Consider the following 8,956-nt stretch of genomic DNA (forward strand, 5'->3'; position numbering starts at 1 on the left):
TATTCCAGATTTGACTTACTGGGACTCCCTTCAGTTGCCCCCATATCCTTTTGACATATTTTTCATCATTTTGTGTACTTGTTTATTTTTTGGTGGCACAAGATATATCATGCTCATCTTGAGTTCCATTCAGTGGAGTAGACTGAGCTGATCATAAATGACTCAACCTTTCCCACTTCTCCATCACATACACATCCTGAACAAAAGAACATAGAACAACATATACAGACAAGTATGAAACCAAGAAGGATATCCACCAATTGTTAGCATAAGAGGAAATTCCATAAATAGGTGCTTGTGGGACCCATTTAAAAAGGGACTTTGGGAAGAATCAAAAAATGATATGGGCCTTAACAGTAGGGACCAAAATTCTACAGAGTTCAGTGTTTTTAGGCTAAAAAAAATTAAATTATAATGGAACTGTGAAATGTTTGCAGAAGTCAACACCTATTGAATATTAATTCATGAAAACCACATTAGGAAATGACTAGCTACACAAAATAGAATGACTTATACCTGAGGATTGTAGATAGAGATAAAAATCAGAATGAGATTTTAAAATAATGGTGTTTAAAATGTTCAAGAGATGAAAGCAGTTAATGTGAGACTGAGGAAGGTGAATATAAAAGGGACTGTTTAGAAATTCTAGAAATGAAAAAATACAAGTTGTGATCAAACAATATGGTGAATGTTTAAATAAAAACAAATTTATTACAGTAAAAGACACATTGCCATTAATCTCCCTCTCTGAACACATCCCATCATTGCCACTTTCTGAAGCAGTTCTGGAAGTCCTCTTTTGTTAGTGTCTGTAGTTGCTCTGTCATGTCTGCCTCAATGTCCTGAATCATTTTGACTTTGGGGAAGAGCCAGAAGTCCCACAGTGCCAATCTGGTGAATAAGGTGGATGAGGACACACCGTAATGTTTTATTTGACAGAAATTGCCATATTCCAGAAGTAATGTGTGACACAGAGCATTGTCATGATGGAGGATGATTTATGGCACACTTTAAAACACACCTTCTCTACAGACCAATAAAACTGTCTTTGGATAGACATGGCTGGATGGGACTTCTCTAAATTTATGTATGACTTATATATTACTCAGGGCACTCTCATCTGATAGATGGGAAGCTCGAGCACTCACCACCTGTATCACTCATCTGGCTCTATGCAAAAAGAATGGATACTCGGCTGGATTCTATTACTCATGTGGCTGAGGACGTCTTCTTTGCCTGGTAAACTTACTCATCTTTCAAGATGTAATTCCAAGATTATCTTCTCTGACCTTCATCTGCTCTAGTATTACATCCACCTCGGTAACATCCCTATTGCATATCCTCACATGAACGACCCCCTCTGAATTCCCAGGGAATAATAGCACGGTGCCTGGAACTTAAGAGACTCAGTAAATGCTCCAATTATTAGCTAATCTATTTGTAAAATTAATCCCCATTACTATTTGTGCAGAACTTGCACTTTTGTACATAGGCTAAAAAAATGCATCCATTATATAAAATCCAAGGTAAAGACGCAGTATACACATCCCTCACCATTTCGCAGGGGGTAGGCTGGTAAAAAAAAATAAAAAATAAAAAAATAAAACACACCTTCTCTCAACCGTAGCTCACACCAGACAGACAACTCCAAACAAGTTGAAACTTGTCACACACTGTTACTAAGGTTTGATGCACCGCTTCCTGTATTGAAGATCCCTGTTTTTCCCTTGGATGGCACTCGGCAGCAGCATTCGCCATATTTTGTGATCACAATGGAAAGGCTCCGTGTCACACATCACTAATGGTATGGCAATTTCTGTCAAGTAAAAACACGGTCCTCATCCACCTTATTCACTGGATCTGGCACCATATGACTTCTAGCTCTTCCCCAAAGTCAAGGTGATTCAGGACATCAAGGCAGCTATGACAGCTCAACTGAAGACACAAAAGAGGACTTCCAGAGCCACTTCAGAAAGGGGCAAAAATGATGGGATGAGTGTGTTTGAAGACGGGGAATATTTTGAGGGGGATTAATGGCAATGTGTCTTTTACTTGATCACCTCTCCTACATTTGTTGATTATATGAAATGTAATTGAGTATATGAAATAAAATGGAACTGAAGGAGTGAATAGAAGAAGAATGAGCAAGATCAGCTATAGAAAGAATTAGTGAATTTTCTGAGCCTTCTAGACCGAAAGGCTCTAGGAATTTCTAGTAAACCAATTTAAATACTGTGTTATTTGCTAACGTCTTATATTAGAGCCCTTCTAATTACGTGATGTATTTCTAAAGCTCTCTTGTTTCTAATTGTTTTCTTGACCTTCATGGATTGCAATATTTGTGATCTGATTCAATGTGTTTGCCCCAATTTTTATTTCATTCCATCCTGACTCTTGTCCTTATTATGATTGATCAACCCAGCTCCAAAGCTCATCTCTGACTTAGGATTCCTGATAAATTTTTACCAGTTTGTCTGACGTTTTGTTGATCTTATTTGTTTCCTTGCCAGTCACTTTGAGCCACCGTCATCCGTGGCCCCAGGATTCTAGACTTTTTACAAATAACAAATTGACCCTTTGTAACTTCTCTACACTAAAGAAGAGTCAGTAGAGAACACCACAATAGAAAATGAGTGCAGTATATGAAACAAAACAACCCTTAATTGGATGAAGACATACAAAAAGATGGCCAATCAGTTATAGAGTTGCTAATTAAATCAATGAAATACATGTCCATATATTTTGGGGTGGGTAAAACTAATATACGCTGTAGAAGAGGTACCAAGGAATTGGTCATTCTAGTGTTGTTTTGATGAGTATTTGAACAGATTGGTGATGGGTGCAGAGATGAAGGCTATACGTGGGCCCAACAGAATAGATTCCTTCTAACCCACACTGGGCTAGCTACTACTGTGTTTCCCTGAAAATAAGACCTAGCCGGACAGTCAGCTCTAATGCGTCTTTTGGAGCAAAAATTAATACAAGACCTGGTCTTATTTTACTATAAGACTGGTTCTTATATAATATAATATAAGACCGGGTCTTACATTAATTTTTGCTCCAAAAGACGCATTAGAACTGATTGTCCGGCTAGGTCTTATTTTCAGGGAAATGGTACTGAAACCAAGAATATAGGCTGCTAGTATGTTTATTCTGATTGATTATATGTTTGGAGATCAGAGAAGTTACCAGCAGTGGGGCTACAGACCAAATGGGCCTATGCTGAGCTCAACTTTGTCAGAACTTCTGTATACTCCCCACTTCCACAGACTTCATTTTAACAGCCATGCCTCTACCTAAATTTTATAATGATGCAGTGTCCGAAGGTACAAAAAGCTTTGTGATGCTAACAAATGAGAAATTTGGAATATTGTCTACTGTTCCAGTTTTTAATTTATTATGTCTCAGTTCCAAATTCTGCTTTGTGGTGTTAAATCTGGACCCTTTAAATATTTCTCCTGTGCCAGTTCGCTAAATGTTAAGCTGCATCAATACAGAACCCTGGAGTGACTCTGCAAGGCTGTAGTGGTGGGGGGACAGCCCTTTAAAGGCCCCACTTTTCTTTCTTGTTACTCAGTAATTGTGATTATTTTTGGGTTTTACGAATATATGTATTAAAGAATATAAGAATATTTAACAATATACTTATAAATCTATTTGTATTTATATTATTCTTTAATAAACATTGCATTCTACATAAGACTAATTCAGGATTAATTAATTTCAGCTTGAAGAACTCCCTTTAACATTTTCTGTGAGGCTGGTGTAGTCTTGATGAATTCCTTCAGCTTTTGCTTTTCTGAAAAATCCTTTATCTGTCCTGCAGTTCTGAAGGACAAGTTTGCCATGTAGAATATTCTTGTTTGAGAGTTTTTTCCATTCAACACTTTGCGTATATCATACAGCTTAGCTCCCTTCTGGCCTGCAAAGTTTCTGCTGAAAAATCTGCTGATAGGTTTTAAGGGGGTTCTCTTGTACATAACATATTGTTTTCTCTTACTGCTTTTAATTCTTTACTTTAACGTTTGACAATTTAATTATAAAGTGTCTCCCTTGGGGTCTCATTGGATTCCTCTTATGGCAACTCTGTGGCCTTCATGGACCTGGATGTTGGTTTCTTTCCCCAGGTTAGGGAAGTTTTCAGCCATTATTTCTATGAATATGCTTTCAGCTCCTTTCCTCTTACTTCTGGGACCTCTATAATGTATTGTTCAGTGTGATGGTGTCCCATAAGTCCCATAAAGCTATCTTTACTCTTTTTATTTATTCTTTTTTCTTTTGGTTCCTGTGAGTGGACGAGTTCCACTGCCCTGTCTTTGAGTTAACTGATCTTCTGATTTAGTCTATTGTTGAACGCTTGTATTGAATTTTTAGTTCACTTACTGTATTGTTCAGCTCTGTTGATTTCTGTTTGGTACTTTCCTACAGCTTCTATCTCTGTTGAAGTGCTCATTTTGTTCATGCATTGCTTTGCTGACCTTAGTTAAAACATATTTATGGCCATTATTTACAATTCTTTATCAGATTAATCACTTACGTGTTTCATTAAGGTATGTTTCTGGAGTTTTATCTTGTTCTTTTGTTTGAAACATATTCCTTTGTTTTTTTTTCATTTTCTTTGACTCTTTGTGTTGCTTTCTATGCATTAGATAACACAGTCACCTCTCCCACTATTGATGGAGTAATCTTGTTTAGGGCGTGACCCTTATCGATCAGCCTGGCAGCAGCTGGTTGTCTCTCAAACCTTTGTGATTGTCCAAGCTGCATTCTTTGGTTTAGTAGCTCCCAGTAGTTAAGAGTGTGCCCAGACCTGTCAGTGTTATCTCTCTCCTTTTGTTCCTTGTAAATACTTTGACATAGTGTCATTTTAGCTTAGGGAAGAAGGCCTTTTTACGTTCTGAGACAGTCTCTGGAAGTTTTTCTTCCATTCATTCTGCCTGATTTTATAGCGAGCTTTTTCTAATTGTGCATACAAAAATTAATTTAGAAGTATGAAAAGAGCCTCATCTCGGCCATTTTAGTTAAAAATGGGACGCTGACTGTCGTGGGGCTCGTTAGTCTAACATTTCCTATGTTGATTTTGAGGTCTGTCGAGTCTGAACAAACTTATAGGGAAAACTAGCCCTTACATGCACATTTCCAGAAGAGCCAAATGGGATGGCTCTCCCTATAAGTACCGCTTCATGACCAAGAGGAAATTTTTTGTTAGGCAACCTGTAGTGCAGGGGATCCTGCCGACTTCGCCAAGTGTCGTGCGGGGCGTCCGGCGGGGTCTCTGGTCCCGCTCCCCACACAAGAACGCAGGACATGGTGAGACCAAAAAGGAACACCCACGGAGCCATAGGTAGGGGAGTCATATCTCTATACTCTCGCTGGCAGCTGGGTTGGAGACACAGGAACCAGGAGCAACACAATTCTCAACCCTCACTGTGCCGCTTGCAGACTCAGCCACCATCTTCTTGCTAGCTCCCCCTTTTTTTTTTTTGCTAGCGTAGCCACGGCAGTTATATTCATGGCTAATGGCTCACTGGTTACAGCTGACGGCCAACTAGCCACAGCTGCTGGCCATTTGATCACAGTCGATGGCCATTTACTACCTGAGCCAGCACCTTTCTATGTGAGGCCGAGAGCCTGGAAACTGCTTTTTGGGGCTCTGTCCCCACACAACCCCACAAAGATTCTTAGTCACCTAAGAATGTCTGAGCAAGGGCCAGCGAGAGCTTACCAGACGCTGTCAAAACCATGATGCTTTCCAAGGTATGGGCCGCTCTCGCGGGGCCCCCATCTCCAGGTACACCCATTCCAGGGCGCCCGGCCCTTCTCCCTGGGATTCCTGCCAATTTCTCCAGGATCAGCTGTGCTGCTGCACTGGATGACTCCTGGAACCCATCTCTGCCACCCTGGATTGGGGGATCTGAACAACTATATCATCACCTCGTTGGCTATTTGGGTTGAGGAAATAAGTGTCCTTTCTCTTTCAGAGCTGGAAAAAGAGGACAGTCTCTCATTTAACCGGCAAGTATTTTGTTTAGACTCTCAGCAAGCAATCAAATTAAAAAGCCAAAATTAAAAGCAGCAACCCATTCCCCCCACCCCGGGTTCTCGTCCTTATTTACCTCAAGGGTTTTCTAAAAACAGCTCAAAGAAAGTCATGCCTGCTCCTTGAAGGAAAGAGGCCTGAATTCCGAGAGACACCCTGATGTTGAGTGGGGAGCCATTGGGGCACAAGGGGCCCTTGTTTGTACCTAGCACCGGGTCCAATTCTGCAGGGTGGTCCTGGGTGGGTTTGTTCGGAATCCTGCCATACTACACCAAGTAAGAAACATCGAAACCAGTAGAGAATTTGTGTGAGTTTATTTGAGCCAAACTAGCAACATATGCTGGGGAGTGATAATCTCAAAGGCTCCTCATCTGCTATCTTATGGGCAGAATCTTCACCTGATACTGGTAGAATCCACAGTTAATCTCCCAATTCAAATTGAAGATTCAAATTGATTCTTCAAATCCTCTTGCCAGAATTAATCACTATCCTATAAGAGGCCCTTCATGGTAGAAAGTCCATAGTAGAAGATTACATAACTCGGGGCCTTATTCATCCTTGCACTCATCCTTGTAGCACTCCCATTTTATCTGGGAGAAAGCTGGAAGGATGAGGGTGGAGGTTTGCTTAGAACCTCCAAGCAATAAGCAACACTTGTTATCCCTCGGCACCTTGTCATGCCGAACCCTATTCGCTGCTAGCATCTGTCCAAACTGGAAGTAAATTCTTGAATCGATTTATGCAGTGCATTCTTTAGTATTCCAGTTGATGAAGCTAGCCAATACCTTTCCTCTTTCACTTGGGAAGGAAAACAATTTACCCAGACAGTGATGTCTTAGGATTTTACTGAAAGCCCCCTTAATTTCTCACAAATCTGGAGACTGATTTGGGTGACAGAACTTTCCCTAGGTTCTCTCTACCTTGTTGGAATGTGAGGATGATTTACTTCTTTGCTTTTCTTCTCAAGTTTCCTCATTGGAAGAAGCATCTACCTGTTAGAACTTTTGGTTTTAAAGGGATATAAAGTCTCTAAAGAAAAATTGCAATTTGTCCAACCTCATGTCCGATATTTGAAACATCTATATCAGGACAAGGAGTACACCTGAATCCTGGTGTCCCAAGTTTCCCAAGGCCCAAAACGAAGTGTCAGCGGGAAGTTTTCTTGGGCTAGTTGGCTATTGCCAAAATTGGATCCCAAGTCTCTCTCATGGTAAAATTTCTGTGTAGTTTTACTAAAGAATGACAGCCCTGACCCAATTTTATGGGAAGAATGGGACAATGTAGCCTTTAAAGCCTTAAAGGAAAATTTAATAAACCCACCTGCTCTTGGGCATCCTAATTATCAGATTCCCTTTTTCCTATTTGTAAATGAAAAGGAAGGGAATGCCCTGGGGGTACTTACCCAAAAACATGGAGATCTCTATAGATCCCTAAGCTATTCTGGTCAGCAGCTGGACCCTGTGGCTCAGGGATACCCCCCTTGCTTTAGAGCTATTGCTGCTACTACTCTCCTGGTTAAGGCTACAGAGAAAACAATATATTAAGTAACTCATGTGAAGATTAAAATCGTTGTGGAAATTTTTCTATGCATTTAATAAATGATAATGCAAATTACGTTTTTCATTATATAGCAACTAGTTTTAGTGCTTTACAATGTTAAAACATTCATCCTTTCAACAACCCCAAGAGGTATTTACTACTATTAGTTTATCTGCATTTCACTGGTGGTGAAACTGAGGCATGGGGTATTTCCACATTGTACTTCCTTAAAAACAGTTTTACCAGATTAATCGTTTGGCAAATTACCTGTACGAAAATAATTTAATGACTTAATTTTCATTTCTCGAAGCACCATTGATCTTTGTTATCTTTTATGTGTTATTGTCCATTTTACTTCTGTGAAGTTGCTGTTCATGTCCTTCATCTATTTTCATAGATGGTGTTTGGAGTGTTTGACTTTTGGTGGAGATTTGTAGTAGTTCTCACTATACAATGAATACCAATACCTTTTCTGTTACCTGTGTTGCAGGATAGATTTGAGGTAAATTATTTAAGTATAAATACATGATTTAATAATAATATATACTATGGTACTATATTCTACTTTTCTTTTAAAATTTTTCTGTCCTTTATCTAGAGAAGTTGTATGAGAAATTCTGTAGTATTTTTTTTTCTATAATTCCCCTACCATCGTAGTTTTAATTTGTTTTTAAAATAAATTTCATGCCTTTGACTAGAGAATGTTTTAAAACTTTGATAGTAATCTTCTTGACCAATAAAGACCAATAAATACTTTTCCTCTTCTGCAACCACTTTGACTATAAAGTACTGTCCTGATGTTCAGGTTCAGGAGGGCCTTATGTTCCTTTGATTTGATTTACCCATTTTCCATAGTAGTTGTGTAATTTTTGTGTTCTTCTCGTTGTTACTGCTTATGTCAGTCATAGTGTGCCTAACTTTTAGTAAAATGTTGATTATATTGTTCTTTGTCATAACAAAGGATTTAATGTTTATATATAAGAGTTATGGGAGGAATGGGGAAATAGTGTCCTGAAGAAAGAGACAAAAGAATGAGACATGCTGATCTAGTATGGCTATATAGAATAATAGTCATTATTTAAAATTGTATTAAAAAAACACATTGAATTTCACCCCATATCTATAAGTAGCTAAGTTATATTATGTCTTGTTTTGAAAGAAGTATACACACACACACACCCCCCCCCACATTTGAGAGAATAAAAATCCACTAAGTCCTTTTAGAGTACAGGTTTTATATTATCTTAATCTATAATTGGGACTTTACATCCATTATCAAATACTGAATATGAGAGTGAAAGCAACCAGGTGAATATTTTTAAAGGACATGAAGAAAAGAGAATTAGTTTGTGGAATCAAAGACTTTGTCACAAATAG

Source organism: Rhinolophus ferrumequinum, chromosome 5 (genome assembly GCF_004115265.2).
Source record: "Rhinolophus ferrumequinum isolate MPI-CBG mRhiFer1 chromosome 5, mRhiFer1_v1.p, whole genome shotgun sequence".
NCBI lineage: Eukaryota > Metazoa > Chordata > Mammalia > Chiroptera > Rhinolophidae > Rhinolophus > Rhinolophus ferrumequinum.